A 17,025-nucleotide genomic window follows, 5' to 3' on the forward strand; every position below is an offset into this window, starting at 1 on the left:
TGAAATGTGCAATACATCGATGTCATTTTTTACTAGCTCTAAAAGAAGGCCAAGTTGCAAACACAACAACAATATAGATACACGACAAGTAGCTGTTTGTTCAATGTTTACATCAATAAGGCCTACAATCTTTGACAACAACATTTGGAAGTTTCCCAAAATGAGAAATATTTAATCAACATGATCAGAAGTTTTAGCATTCCAACTGGCTTACCTTGGCACTTGATCGAAGAAGTGTACATCCCAATTAATTATGGTGATGAGTTCCATTGGGTGTTGGATGTCGTTGTTCTAAAAGAGAGGTGCATCCGAGTTTATGACTCGATGTTGCAAAGGAGACGTTCTGAACCATCGTTTGAGATACAAAAGCTAGCCAAAATATTGTCTACTTACCTTGATATAAGTGGCTTTTTGGACCAAAAGATTCGTACTGATTGATCGACTATTGAAGGATACCAAAATAAAATGGGTAATCCATTTGATGTAGAATATGTCGATGGAATTTCTCAACAATCTAGTGGTAGCCTGTAAGTATCATGATTTATTTCATTTCATAAATTTCACAAATTTTACAGTAATTGCAAGATATGGATTATCCGATTTTCACATATGCAAGGATTGCGTCTTTTTGTTGCCGCTTATGCCTAGTATTTGAGATTTGGATTACAAGTACCAAATGATGGACTTGATGTCGGATTACTCCATAAGAGATAAGCTACTCTTTTATGGAAATATGGAGAAGCAAAGGCTCTAAACTTTACGCAAGCGACATTAAAGATCCACGACGACTAAAGCCGAATTTCATAGCACCGGATGAAGATTAACTTGACAATATTGAGTAGATATTTATAGCTTGTGTTTGTCAAAGTAATAACCTCTCCTTAAAAATAATTGTCCTCAAAATTTAAATTGTAAATATCTATCATCTGTACCCATAATAATTTTTTATATTTTATTTCTTTATTGATTTGTTTAATTTAATGTAATTTATAAAGGCTTCAATTTATGATTGTCTGTTACAACAGATGTCACATCTATTGAAAATTATCAAACAAGTCTATCTACAAGTTTGAATTGTTCCAACAAATGGACTATTTATCGCAATAAATGGTTCATTTATTGGAACTAATTAAAATAATATTACTATTGCAACAGATAAACTATCTGTTGCAACAGATAGTCTACCTGTTGGAATAATTCAAACAAGTGGAAAGACTTATTTGATAATTTACAGCAGATGTGACATTTGTTGCATTATTTTTTGTACTAATTCATAAGTTTGCAAACTTAATAAAATAATACAACTGTCATCAATCATAAAAAATAAAAAAATTGACATTATTTAAACAATATACAATTAAGTTAAAAACTTAGAATTATAATTGCCATCATTTTTTACATTTTCCTTTTTAATCACAGGCTTCAAACTTCCATATAAGATCTCAACAGCCCAGAGCTCTTGTATCCTTGCCACAGAGTTGTCACTCAGAAAGGACCTTGGTAATGAGATTTCAATGTTGGTTAGCAAACATTCGATATATGAAAAAAAGTATGACCCGCACACGGAATTGGTTTCATTTTTGTCACTTTTTTCGACCTTCAAAAGTCCATTTTTTTGAATACTTCATCTAGAAAGTCGTCATTCATTAAGTCACTTTGCTCCAACAATTTGGAAGCAACTCTAATACTGGCTGTGTAATACTCCAAGAATTTCAACTAATAGTAGAACCCTGTTTCAATCTCGTTAGAATAAAGTTAGTGCTTTGGTAGCTACATGATCTAGCTTGATGAGTGTTAAGGCCTCAAAAGTGTCCTAGCTATTAGACAAATTAAAACATTCCTTGCTGATTAAATTCTTGAGATGGATATTGGTATGGTCAAATTCAAATGAGCATATCTCTCATTATACTATGAATTTTTAAGCTCATAACCCACCAATATATATATAATTGAATTATCTTTCCAAAGATACCAATTTCGTCAAAATTCATTATCGGAGAAAAGAGTTATGACCATTTTACTCCAGCGTATCAGCCTGGAAATTTTGTGACGATATTTTGTAACAAAAGTCATCACCATAAGCAGAAAGTCACAAAATCCAACATTTTGTGACGACTTGTCACAAGTTTGATGGCTTGTAAAAAAAAGTCGCCAACATTAAGCTGAAAATCATAAAATCCACCCTTTTGTGACGACATTTTGTGACGACTTGTCACAAATCTGATGACTTGTCACGAATGTCGTTAGCTATTTTTTTAGCAATTTAATGACATTTTTACAAGGGTATTTTGGTCTTTTTGCTATAATTCCCATGACTTATAACCCTCAGAGAACGTATTTTATTCTATTTCTCTTTAGTTAAACATCTCAAAATTCTTTGCACACCTTCAACCACAAGGTTAGGGTTTCAACATAAAAACCCAATTATCTAGAGATTCAACCGTGAGAATTCAATAATTCTTGCATATTTGAATTCCCCGTTAAGAGGGCTACGAGGGACACCCAATAGTTGTGAATAACCTTCCAAAATTTTTGAAGTCTTCCAAAAGCTCCAAGTTTAAGGTATGCGGTTTTGAACAAGAACACCCTTTTGTTCTTGTGCCCAAAAGTTACATATTTTCATAAAGTATTTCATAATTCATGGAGAATTCCTATCATGTTATTATATTGTGAGTTTCATGAAACTACGTCTTACCCAAGCTTTGAGTTGTAATATTATTATGCATATTAATGTTTTAAATTGTCAATTTATGGTTTAAGTTGTATAATTCAACGTCTATATCATGTTTTGAGAATTTCAAATCCTATTGTTGTGAATTGAACCTTATGGTTAAAGCATGAGTTTGAGAATGAGATGTTAGCAATTTTTAAAGAATATCAAGAAGTGAGTTTTGATCGTAAGTTAAGATAGAAATCCACATTCTTGAGTTTGAAGTAAAAGGGATGCATTTTGGCTCCCATTATATATATATATATATATATTGTTAAATTATTTTAAGGTAGATTTTCTAAAGTTCTGAGCTAAGTAAGGAAGTAGTATTTAACACTGAGTTGGGCTTGATTTCGAGGTCTCATGCCCCAGAACTACGTGCCCCCGTAGGTTCTTGATATATCCAAAGTGGGTTAAGATAGTGATCACTAAAGTTAAGGTTTTATCCGATGGCAAGGATAAAATATATCTCCCCAATATGGGTAAGACGTTGGACTCCATATAGCTCACATGGTTTATGTCGGTTAAGAGAAACTCCCTAAGTTCCTAAAGTTCTCTAAGTCCTAAAGTCTTCCAAGTTTCAAAGAGTTTTAGTCTTAAAGTTACAAAATTTTGAAAGTATAAGCGTTTTTGAAAGCTATGGTCCTAATAATTTTAGGTGTCGTGATAATTTGAGGTTTTAAGTAAAAATATGATGATTTATGAGTCTTGTGGCATATATTTATTTCAAGTTATGTGAGTATATTTTACACCATACAGGTTTTCTATAAAAGCTTATGATATTGAGTATTTTAATTGTACACTCCCCCATATGCTCAATACATTCCCAAAGTACTGACCCACATATTTTGTCTGTGTTCCATACATTCTCATAATGTAGGTTCAGGTGCTCAGTCTCCGCCTCACCACTGATCCTTTCGAGCACTCCTATCTATATATTAGCCATGGTGAGTCCTCATGTTTTGGGGACCAATTATTCTCAGACTTCCAGTTTTATTTTGTAGATGTTTAATTTTTGTCGGTTTAGTATGAGTCAGTTGGGGACCTATCCCAATGGCTCTAGTTTGGAGTAGTAGAGGTTTGACAGACTAGTCATCAGATTATCAGCACTTCGAGATTTTCTTTGAGTTGTAGTTTGTTCAAACCAAGTATTTCATTCATATTTCTTATTTTATGATGTCACAGTGTTTAGTTCATGATTTTTATCTTTAAGTAATCTAATATATGAAGTAGAAGGCTCAAAGGGTTAGCTTGGGGCTACTTGTAGCCTTAAGCACCGTGTGGTGTTTCGGGACCCAGTTGTGGGGCGTTACAGACTTGGTATTAGAGCCTAAGGTTTAGAGAATCCTAGGGAGTCTGACAAGCCACGTTAAGTAGAGTCTTGATCATCAATGTGTAGCGCGCCACATCTATGAGAAAGAGGCCACGAAATATTTTAGGAACAAGTTGTTTCTTCCTCTCAAGTCTATCGTGCTCAAGTTGTCTCTCTCAACTATTAATTCATGCTCTCTTATTTCAGAATATGCCTCCCCACCGAGCTCGAAGAAATAACAATGATCAGCAACCTCAGCTCGCTGATTCTTTGAATGAAAATGTGTCCCACGCCGAATTTAGGGCAGCATTCCAGGCACTGTCCTAAGCTGTCACTGTCCAGGACAATCAGGCCGTAGCTCCTTAGCAGTAGGGAAGTGACTTAGCTTCTGCCAAAATTCATGACTTTATGCGGATAAGTCCACCAGAGTTTTATGGGTCAAAGGCAGGGGAAGACCTGCAGTTATATCTGGAGGAGATAAGGAATATCACATAGGTAATGTATGTTTTTAAAGAAGAGTGTATGGAGTTAACATCTTATAGGTTGAAGGACATTGCGTATGACTAGGTGGTTTCTTGGAGTAAGGGTAGAGGAGAGGATGATGCTCCCATTACCTGGCGGATGTTTCAAGATGCATTCTTGGATAGGTTCTTTCCTTTGGAGTTAAGAGAGGAGAAGACTGAAGAGTTTATGAACTTGAGATAGGGCTCCATGACTGTTAAAGAGTACTGCTTAAAGTTTAATCAGCTAGCAAAATATGCTCCTGACTTGATCTCCGACGCTCGAACTGGTATGAGAAAGTTTATGACGGGTATGTCGGGCTTAGTACTGAAAGAATGCCGCACTACTATGTTAAACAAGAAGATAGATTTTTCTAGGCTGATGATCCATGTGCAGTAAATAGAGAAGGGTAAGATAAGGGAAAGAGATAGAGTGAGAGGTAACAAGAGAGCCAGGTCTGAACAACACGAATACGGTCAGGCTAGATCCCATAAAAGGAACCGCCCTTAGTTCCAGAGTCATTCTTCTATGCCAGTACCCTCATCAGCTAGTGCCCCAGTGCCTAGAGATAGGCTAGAGTAGGGAAACATGTCTTCTATGTCGAGGCCTCAACAGAGTGTGAGCAATAAGCCTAACTTCCCTCCTTGTGCCTAGTGTAGTAGGACCCATCTGGGTGAGTGTTTGGATGAACAACGTGGTTGTTTAGGGTGTGGAAATATAGGCCACAGGCTTAGAGAGTTCCCACATGCTAGGCAGGGAAGCAGAGATACCCGACCCCAGACCCAGGCCACTAGTTCATCAGCTTCCGCAGCCCGTCCAGCTCCTCCTCAGGGTGCTTCTTCTAGTATTGCTGGCAGTCAGTGCCAATATAGGTTCTATGCCCTACCTTCCCATCGTGAGCAGGAGGACTCTTCCAATGTTATTACTGGTATGCTCCGTGTATTTCATTTTAATGTATATGTGTTATTGGACCCCGGGTTAAGTTTTTTTTATGTGACCCCACTTGTTGCTGTGAAGTTTGAGAAGAGTCTCAAAAGTATTTTTGAGCCTATTCTAGTTTCTACCCCAGTATGAAAGTCTGTTGTTGCTAATCAAGTATACAAGAATTGTCCTATTACAGTCCTTCATAGAGTCATACTTGCTGATTTGATAGAGTTAGAGTTGGTTGATTTTGATGTTATCCTGGGTATGGACTGGCTTCACTCCTGCTATGCATCAATAGATTGTTGTACTCGTGTAGTCAAATTTTAGTTTCCTGATGAAACAGTTTTTGAGTGGTCAGGGAGTTCAGTACCTCCCAAGAGTCATTTTATTTCTTATCTCAAAGCCAGGAAGCTTATATCTAAGGGTTTTTTTTTATCACTTGGTTAGAGTTAAGGATACTAAGTCTGAAACCCTAAGTATCCATTCAGTCAACATTGTCAATGAGTTTCTCGATGTCTTTCTTGAAGATCTCCCAAGGGTACCTCCCGATAGAGAGAGAGAATTTGGGATCGATTTTTTTCTCGAAACTCAGCCTATTTCTATTCCTCTCTATCATATGGCACCTGCAGAGCTTAAGGAGCTGAAAGAACAACTCAAAGATCTCTTAGACAAAGGTTTTATAAGGCCTAGTATATCTTCTTGGGGCGCACCTGTCCTTTTTGTGCGAAAGAAAGATGGTTCTTTGCGTATGTGCATTGACTATCATTAGCTTAATAAGGTCACAATCAAGAACAAGTACCCTCTTCCGAGAATAGATGATTTGTTTGATCAGTTGCAAGTTGCGAGTTATTTCTCCAAGATAGACCTTAGATCCGGCTATCACCAACTTAAAGTAAGGGGGTGTGATATCCCGAAGATAGCCTTTCAAACCCGCTATGGTCATTTTGAGTTTCTTGTCATGTCTTTCGGGCTAACTAACCGCCCCAGAAGCTTTCATGGACCTTATGAATCAAGTGTTTAAGACATATCTTGATATGTTTATCATTGTGTTTATCGACAACATCCTTGTGTATTCCTAAAGTGAGGGTTATCACGCAGACCATCTTAGAATCATCTTACAAACTCTTAGAGATATAAGTTGATTGCCAAATTCAGTAAGTGTGAGTTTTGGCTAAGGTTCATAGCGTTTTTAGGTCATTATTTTAACTGAAGGTATTAGAGTTGATCCCCAAAAGACAGAGGCTATAAGGAATTGGCCTAGGCCTATCTCTCTATCTGATATTAGAAGTTTCTTGGGTCTAGCTAGCTATTACCGCTGTTTTATTAAAGGGTTGTCTTCCATTGCGTCTCCCATGACTTGGTTGACCCAAAAGAAAGTTAAGTTCCTCTGGTTGGATTTCTGTGAGAAGAGTTTTTAGGAGTTGAAGACTCGACTCACTTTCACCCTTGTGGTGACTTTGCCTGATGGTGTAGATGGTTTTGTGGTATACTGTGATGCTTCGAGAGTTGGTTTAGGTTGTGTGTTGATGCAGAGGGGTAAAGTTATAGCCTATGCTTCTAGGCAGTTGAAACCTCATGAGAAGAATTACCCAACCCATGACTTAGAGTTGGATGCTATAGTGTTTGCTTTGAAAATATGGAGACATTATTTGTATGGTGTGCATGTTGATGTTTTTACTGATCACAAAAGCCTGTAGTATGTGTTGACTTAGAAGGAGTTGAATCTTAGGCAGCGGAGGTGGTTAGAATTGTAAAAAGACTATGATATGAGCGTTTTGTATCATCCGGGCAAGGCCAATATTGTGGCAGATACCCTTAGCAGGATGTCTATGGGTAGTATTTCTCATGTGGAGGAAGGTAAGAAAAAGTTGGCTTGTGATGTGCACCATCTGTCTAGACTGAGTGTTAAGTTGCTTGATTTCACTGAGGGAAATATTTTGGTGCAGAGTAGTTCCAAATCCTCTTTGGTTTCGGAAGTGAAGGAAAAGCAAGACTTAGATGCTAGCTTGGTCAGACTGAAGGAGTCAGTCAAAGACCAAAAGGTAGAGGTTTTCTCTCAAGGGGAGATGGGATGTTGAGGTTGCAGGGTAGATTATGTGTTCTTGATGTTGGTGATCTGAGGCAGAGAATTATGGCCGAAGCGCATGGTGCACGACATTCTATTCATCCCGACACTACCAAGATGTACCACGACTTGCGGGAAATCTATTGGTGTGTGTTATGAAGAAAGATATAGCTGATTTTGTGGCGTAGTATGCAACATGTCCACAGGTTAAGGTTGAGCACCAAAAACCTAGTGGAGTGAAGCATGAGTTTAGTATCCCAACTTGGAAGTGGGAAGAGATAAATATAGATTTTGTGGCTGGCTTACCTCTTTCCCGACGCCATCATGATTCCATCTGGGTTGTTGTCGATAGGCTGACTAAGTCAGCGCATTTCTTGCCCGTGCACACATCTTATACAGTTGAGGACTATGCTAGATTATATATTCGGGAGTTGGTCAGGTTGCATAGAGTTCCCTTGTCTATCATTTTGGATAAGTGTACTCAGTTCACTTCTCAGTTCTGGAGAGCGTTTCAAAAGGGTCTTGGTACCCAAGTTCATATGAGTTTCGCTTTTCATCCGTAGACAGATGATCAGGCTGAGAGGACTATCCAAAATTTGAAAGACATGTTGAGGGCGTGTGCCTTGATTTTAAAGGTAGTTAGTATGAGCATTTGCCATTGATAGAGTTTGCTTACAACAATAGTTACCGTGCTAGTATGAAGATGGCACCATTCGAGGTATTATATAGTAGGAGATGTAGATCACCCATAGGTTAGTTCGAAGTAGGCGAAGCTACTTTGGTTAGACCTGATACAGTATTTGAGGCAATGGAGAAGGTGAAGTTGATTAGAGAAAGGTTAAAGGCAGCTCAGAGTCGTCAAAAGTCATATGCAGATGTGAGACGAAAAGACCTTGAGTTCGAAGTTAATGATTTGGTGTATCTAAAAATTTTGCCCATGAAAGGGGTGAAAAGATTTGGAAAGAAAGGGAAACTTAGTCCCCGTTATGTTGTCCCTTACAGAATTCTCAGCCATGTTGGGAACATAGACTATGAAGTTGAGTTGCCTGCAGAGTTGTCATCTGTTCATCCTATTTTCCATATTTCCATGCTTAGGAAGCATATTGGTGATTCTATCGTTGTTGATTCTTTAGATAGCTTAGATATTCAGAATAACCTTTCATTTGATGAAGTTCCAGTTGAGATCCTATATTTCTAAATTCGTAGACTAAGGAACAAGGAAGTTTCATTGGTCAAGGTTTTATGGCGGAACCAATCAGTTGAGGGTGCTACTTGGGAAGCCGAAGCAGATATGCGATCCAAGTACCCACACCTCTTCTTCACAAGTTCAGAGCAAGCCGAAGGTATCACTTTTTGTTAATTCAGCCTCTATCTAACCAAAGATTTAGTTATATAGCTGTTTTGTTGAAAATTTGTGCACTCTCGGAAATAGTTGAAAGTTTAAAATGACATAGATTCAATTTAGATAACTATTCCAACTGTGCATCCTCAATTTGTTTGCATTCCCAGCTTAACTAGTGACATTCGAGAATGAATGTTTCCAAGGGAGAGATATTGTAATACCCTGAGAATTTCAACTAATAGTAGAACCCTAGAAATAAATTTAGTGCTTTGGTAGCTACATGATCTAGCTTGATGAGTATTAAGACCTCAAAAGTGTCCTAGCTATTAGACAAATCAAAATATTCCTTGCCGATTGAATTCTTGAGATGGGTATTGGTATGATCAACTTCAAATGAAAATATCTCTCATTATACTATGAATTTCTAAGCTCACGACCCACTAAAAAATATATAATTGAATTAGCTTTCTAACGATACCAATTTCACCAAAATCCGTTATCGGAGCAAAGAGTTATGCCCATTTTACTCCAGCGTATCAGCCTGGAAATTTTGTGACGATATTTTGTGATGACTTGTCACAAGCCTGACGGCTTGTCACAAAACTCATCACCATAAGCAGAAAGTCACAAAATCCAACATTTTGTGACGACATTTTGTAACGACTTGTCACAAGTTTGACGGCTTGTCACAAAATGTCGTCAACCTTAAGCCGAAAATCATAAAATCCACCCTTTTGTGACGACATTTTGTGACGACTTGTCACGAATGTCGTCAGCTATTTTTTTTCAGCAATTTAATGACGTTTTTTAAGGGTATTTTGGTCTTTTTCCTGCACTTCCCATGACTTATAACCCTCAGAGAACCTATTTTCTTCTATTTCTCTTTAGTTAAACATCTCAAAATTCTCTGCACACCTTTAACCACAAGGTTAGGGTTTTAACATAAAAATCTAATTATCTAGAGATTCAACCATGAGAATTCAATAATTCTTGCATATTTGAATTCCCCGTTAAGAGGGGTAAAGGGACACCCAATAGTTCGTGAATAACCTTCCAAAATTTTTGAAGTCATCCAAAAGCTCCAAGTTTAAGGTATGTGGTTTTGAACAAGAACACCCTTTTGTTCTTGTGTCCAAAAGTTACATATTTCGTAAAGTATTTCATAAATTCATGGATAATTCCTATCATGTTATTATATTGTGACCCAAGCTTTGAGTTGTAATATTATTATGCATATTAATATTTTAAATTGTGAATTTATGGTTTAAGTTGTATAATTCAACGTCTATATCATGTTTTGAGAATTTCAAGTCCTATTGTTGTGAATTGAACCTTATGGTTAAAGCATGAGTTTGAGAATGAGATGTTAGCAATTTTTAAAGAATATCAAGAAGTGAGTTTTGATTGTAAGTTAAGATAGAAATCCACATTCTTGAGTTTGAAGTAAAGGGGATGCATTTTGGCTCCAATTATGTATGTATATATATATATTGTTGAATTTTTTTAAGGTGGATTTTCTAAAGTTCTGAGCTAAGTAAGGGAGTAGTATTTAGCACTGAGTTGGGATTAATTTTGAGGTCTCATGCCCCAGAACTACGTGCCCCCGTAGGTTCTTGATAAACCCCAAGTGGGTTAAGATAGTGATCACTAAAGTTAAGTTTTTATCCGATGGCAAGGATAAAACATATCTCCCCAATGTGGGTAAGACTTTGGACTCCATGTAGCTCACATGGTTTATGTCGGTTAAGAGAAACTCCCTAAGTTCCTAAAGTTCTCTAAGTCCTAAAGTCTTCCAAGTTTCAAAGTGTTTTAGTCTTAAAGTTATAAAGTTTTGAAAGTATAAGTGTTTTTGAAAGCTATGGTCCTAATAATTTCAGGTGTCATGATAATTTGAGGTTTTAAATAAAAGCATAATGATTTATGAGTCTTGTGGCATATATTTATTTCAAGATATGTGTGTATGTTTTACACCATGCAGGTTTTCTATAAAAGCTTATGATATTGAGTATTTTAATTGCATAATCCCCCATATGCTTAGTACATTCCCAAAATACTGAGCCACATGTTTTATCTATGTTCCATACATTCTCGTAATGTAAGTTCAGGTGCTCAGTCTCAGCCTCACCAGTGATCCTTTCGAGCACTCCTATCTACATATCAGTGGCGGTGAGTCCTCATGTTTTGGGGACGGGTTATTCTCAGACTTATAGTTTTATTTAGTAGCTATTTAATTCTTGTCAGTTGAGTATGAGTCAGTTGGGGACCTTTCCTAATGGCTCTCTAGTTGTGAGTAGTAGAGGTTTGTCAGACTAGTCATCAGATTATCAACACTTCGAGATTTTCTTTGAGTTGTAGTTTGTTCAGACCAAGTATTTCATTCATATTTCTCATTTTATGATGTCATAGTGTTGAGTTCATGCTTTTTATCTTTAAGTAAGATAATATATGAAGTAGAAGGCTCAGAGGGTTAGCTTGGGGCTATTTGTAGCCTTAAGCATCGTGTGATGTTCCGAGACCCAGTTGCGGGGCGTTACAGGCTGCACCATAGGGAAAAACTCATGGTCCTCGATGCATGGTAAGTTGCAGTCCTAGGAATTAATGTGTCCCTTATGGAGGAGGATCTCAAGAGTCACATAATATTTTTTTTCCAGGTTCATGAATGCAAGACTTCTCTTTGCCCCGATCAAACTCATGCCATATGGAAATGGCCTTTTCCTTCTAACATAGTTAATCATATCTTGGTCCCATTTGAACTGTGAAATTAACGTCTCAAGATGTAGGACACCGGGAGTGGTCATTTTGGTACTGATTACGTCGTACCTACTCTTGAAATTATTTTAGAAGTTGAGGTCCATTATCATATCACCAGTATCAGATGCTTTGCTATACGCGAGGTGACTTTATCTTATTAAATTGATTAATTGATAACTCTGGCCAGGACAAGTACAATAGTTGATCATGTAATTACAATGACATCAATTGAAATTGTAATTGAACTTATCAAATCATTATTAATTATAGCTAAATAAATTTAGATATTTCAAATAATGGCTTGATATGAATTTGTAATGACCTGGGACTACCCCTAGTCATCACTCGGTGCTTGGAACCACAAATGATCCCAAGCTAACCCATGAACTGACATACTGTTAAGCAACTGAATTATAACATAATAAATAGCTGTTCCGCTATGCGGAAACATAATCATATTGAAAATCTAAAATAGATACAATACTGATAAAGATTTATAATCTGATAAATCTGATGGATGAAACTGAAATTATATGACTGACTCTGACTGATATCTATGAAGTCTTTACTATACTGGCTATAGATAGTTGGGACATGCCTCCAACTACCACTAATCAATACACATGGAAAAATAAATAAACTATACATGAACTAAAACTGTCTAGAGTTCCCAAAGTAGGAGAACTTATTACCTACTGGCTGGAATCTGTAATTGCCTGATCATGATGCGTGGGCTATAACTGATACCGACATTATGAAACAATGTAACACATAGACATATGTGTGAATCAGTACTTTGGAATGGACTAAGTATGCAGGGGTGAATGCAATAAGTAAACTGATTTCATACGTAATCGTAAGTAGACTCACCAATAGGTAAAACATGCATGCTAAGCGTAAGTAGACTCACCAATAGGCTGGAATAAATTGAAAACTAAAATATCTTAAAGCATGAGTGACAAACATTCTCTGATAAGATGGTGAATCTCTACACCTAGTTTCTGTAAACTTGCTGTAATAATATAAATATAACTGATGATAGAATATGATAAAACATGGATATCGTATGAATAATGGGTCAAAAATTATGTGATGGAGACTGACGTAAACTGAGGATCTGAATATACAATCTTACTGAGCATGAATGCATAAACATACTAACTTATCTGATTAACTGAATGTCTGATAGCTGAATACTGGGAACTTTAGAGTATTATGCATATGAGGTAAGGACTGACTGAGTTACATGAGATAACTAAGCATGAATTTATGAAAATTGTATTATTTGAGAATGTAAGACCAAACGTATAACATGATTCTAAAATAGTCTGTAAACTGAGGTACTAAAATACTGATAACTGAATAACTGATAACTGTACTATATGGTCAAGCAAACCTAAAATTGAACTGAGTTACTGATCTAATTACTCGACTGAGAATATGGCAGAGACTGTAACTAAGACGATAACTAAGACTGTAACTGAGACTGTAACTGGGCTTATACTGGAACTAAATACTGAGTTCTGATAACTAAGTAACTGATAGTTGTGATTACTGATAACTGAGTTACTAATAACTGGGTGACTATTTTTGACAATCCTAATTCTGTAGAACTGAACTGAGTTCTATACTAAGACTGAAGTTAAAACTAAAACTATGGGAATGTTCATCTAACCGACATGCCCCAATCTGAGCTAATTGGGGTTCAATTGTAACCCCAGTTGGAAGGGTGTTAGTACCGTTCCACGGATACTAACTTTGGCTATGTGGATCCACTATACTGATGTACTGTGTTGTCCCGAAGGACTAAGGGTGTCAAGCCTAAACTAACGGGTGACCTTTGGGAGGTAGTCAAGCTTGAACTGATGGGTGAATCCTCAAATCTTACGCTAGCTATGTAGTTCTAGAGTACAAGGACTGCTACTAATGACTCTGACTATCTGACGGGGAAGCCACCATCCCTACACTCGTTCGTGCTAAATCCTACTCCCAACTGAATGAAACTGGAATACTAGCTGGTGCATGTATCGATAACTGATAACTGATAACTAATAACTAATAATTGATAAGCTTAGGTCATGGTATTCTAAAAATAATAGTGCATACGAATTCTGAGGTAATTATTAATGTATAACTGATACTGGGACTGAAATTGGATTGTACTAGGCTTGACTGAACTGTTACTAATCGTGTTGACTGATTGAACTTGACTGAGTTTATTGAGTTCTGTAACTGACTGAGTACTACTGATCGTGACATTACTGAGACTATTTTGTAACTCTTGTATCTTTAGGTAAACAACTAGATTTTTGGGTATTGAATACCCCCAGGACTCAATAGCATGGAAAGTAAACCATAGCATGATCTTGAGAAGCATAGCCATAGTCAATTGTTCACAATTCATTCACTGAGGCATTTTATCAAACACTTGGAGGTTATGGACTTGTACTTGAATGAGAACACATGGTAACGTGTCATGATTACCCTATTCTATTCACATGGGCATTCTATCAAGTGCGTGAAGATTAATACTTTAATATGGGGCAATTCGCCAAACGTATGAGGATCATGAACTTGGACATGAGAATGTCTTAAACATGGGAGCCTAGCATGATTACATAACTAAAATCATGAATTGGGGAATTTGTATGTAATTCGCTTGAAATAGGACATGGGTACTTCATCAAAACATGTAAAGTTCATAACTTGAATACGAGAATGTCTTAATCATAAGGGAATAATAGAGTTACATAGCAAAATTCATAACTTGGGGGTTCATCTTGAAATTGACTTAACATGATATGGGAATTTCATCAAACATGTGGAAGATATGAATTTAAATCATGGGAGTATTACTAAACATCATGAATTTAGGATCTATCATGGAATTTACTTGAATAAAGCATGGAAAATTCAAATTCATAGCATGAGGAATTTAAAATATTTCATGGAATCATACATGGGCTGAATTGAATTAAAAACATCATGAAAACATGAAATTCAATCTTTCTTGAGCATACAAAATACCATAGTAATGGAATCATTTTTTAATTAAAAGAAAAGAGTTTTTGAGGCTCCATGGGTGAAAGAGGGCCCATGGATGAACTACCACATACGTTAAAGCTTTAATCTTGAAGGAGAAACACAATCTTGAAAGCATTCTTGAATTACTAGACTTGAGTTCTTACTTTTCTTGAAGAAAGATTGATGAAGTTCTTGGTGTTCTTGAGGAGGCTAGGGTTTTTCTTTTAGAGAATAGCTGAATAATTGAGTGTATTTTGCTTTTGGGGGCTGAAAGTAAGTGTTATGGGTGGATTTGGGTGAGGGGAAGTGACCAAAGTGCACCTATATCCTTTAAAAACTGAATTAGCTTAAGAATCAGTTCCGTAACGCGCATGCCGACGCGTCGGCTTATTGCCTCACACGGAAAAGGCTATAACTTTTCGCTCAGGCATCGGATTTTGGAGAAATTAATATAGTTGGAAAGCTAATTCAATTATATACAATTTGGTGGTTCTTGAGCTGCAAAATTTTATGTATATGAAAAGTTATACACATTTAAAGTAGACCCTTGTAGGATCAAATGCCAAACTTTGGACTAATCAAAGGCTCTAAGCTCAACTTTGTTCTAAGTGATTCTTATGGACATTTTTCACCTCAAAACAAAATCAAACATGAGGATAAAGATCATGAAACTTATATTTACATGGGAATTATTTAGATCATAGCTTATACGCGTAGGAACGACGGTTCAAAGACTATCCCAAAAATGCAGGGTATTACATTATCTCCCCTTGGAAACATTCATCCTCGAATAAGATTGGTTAGAATGAGACTACTATACGAAGGTAACTGAGATTATATTCTGAACATGCCTCACTTGGAACATGATTGCATAACTAATTCTGAAACATGATACATGAACTGAACTGATTTCATGAATACATGTACTGTCATGAGAATGATTATAAAGGCTGAGATAGAAACGAGAGAGTCAACTGATGAGTAACTATTACTTCAAGATGGGTCCTATTTTTTTTGATGAAAAATGAAAGGTTTAGGACATAAATACTCGAGGTATTACATCTTCCCTTTGGGATACTTTATCCCCCGAATGATACTAGCTTGGCTAAAAAACTAAGAAAAGACTGAGATAATGCACGGGAAACTTATGGACTAGATCATAACTGAATAACTGGAATCTAAAACTGATGCATATGCATAAACTGATCTGAATTCAAAATTTTCATGAACGTGAATTACCTCATGAATAGGAAAGATGAAAAACCATAGGAATTTGTCTGTCTGACTGCTAGACTGGATTGTTGGCTATACAGACTGAATTATACTAAAAGATTATACTCAACTATATATTCCACTAGTACACCAACATGATATTCAAGCCTATCTTCATAACCACACATGAACTTGTAGGCAAACCACCACAAAAACATCTCATTTTTTCTAAACCTCTATCCTTAAAAATTTCATGCACTAGCCTAAGAAAACATACACAAAATTTTAACTAATCATGACATAAGGAGAGCTCATTGAAAGTTAGAACATAAGGACCTGAAATACTAAAGAATAACTTTGACACTCAACTTAGGCTTGAGGAATAAAGTATCAATGACATGAATTCATCAGAGAGGTTTGAGCTGAGGACAACATGGTAGAAAATGAATTTTTCTGATCATTATGAGTATGGCATGAGTAACAGGATATGAACATACTATAAAACATGAGTACATGAGTCCTGAGTAGCATGACCTGAGTTTGGAGTGCATGATTTCATGGAACATGATTTATACTACTGAGTGAACTGGAACTCCTCATACTAGAAACTGAAAGCGTTCATGGTTTTTCTATAAAGTACATGAATATGAGCTGTGATGATGGAGCTGACATGTAAGACATGAGTAGATATCGTAATGACTGAAAAACTTTGTACCGAGATAAGAATAGGTTAGGAATCATCTTCCCTTACTGCTTTCTACACACACTGGCACTACTACTAGAATCTGAGAGCCTAACTGGGTCACCTGTTCTATCATCTCCCCCTTAGCTTAAAGCTATCATTTTAAGTCTATGACCACTTTACTAAACTCTAAACTGAATTGCAATCACTTTACTCTAGAGTCTTATAATAATACACATGAATGATAAACTCATCCACACCATCATACTCAATCTCGAATCAACAAGTTTAAATTCTTGCATACACTGTTCAAGCCTACTGATTTACCTTTCATACAACTAGCCCCATGAATATATAATCTGCTCAATTTGGATAATGCTATCCCAACCTACTACTGCTAAACTTTTTGGTTCATAATTCTAACTCTAAATCATATGCTATCATAAGATTCTAAGAAGGAATCTGAAAGCACACCTGACTTTGGCTTAACACATAATTTTCA

The sequence above is a fragment of the Capsicum annuum genome, chromosome 5 (assembly GCF_002878395.1).
Source record: "Capsicum annuum cultivar UCD-10X-F1 chromosome 5, UCD10Xv1.1, whole genome shotgun sequence".
In the NCBI taxonomy this organism is placed as follows: Eukaryota; Viridiplantae; Streptophyta; class Magnoliopsida; order Solanales; family Solanaceae; genus Capsicum; species Capsicum annuum.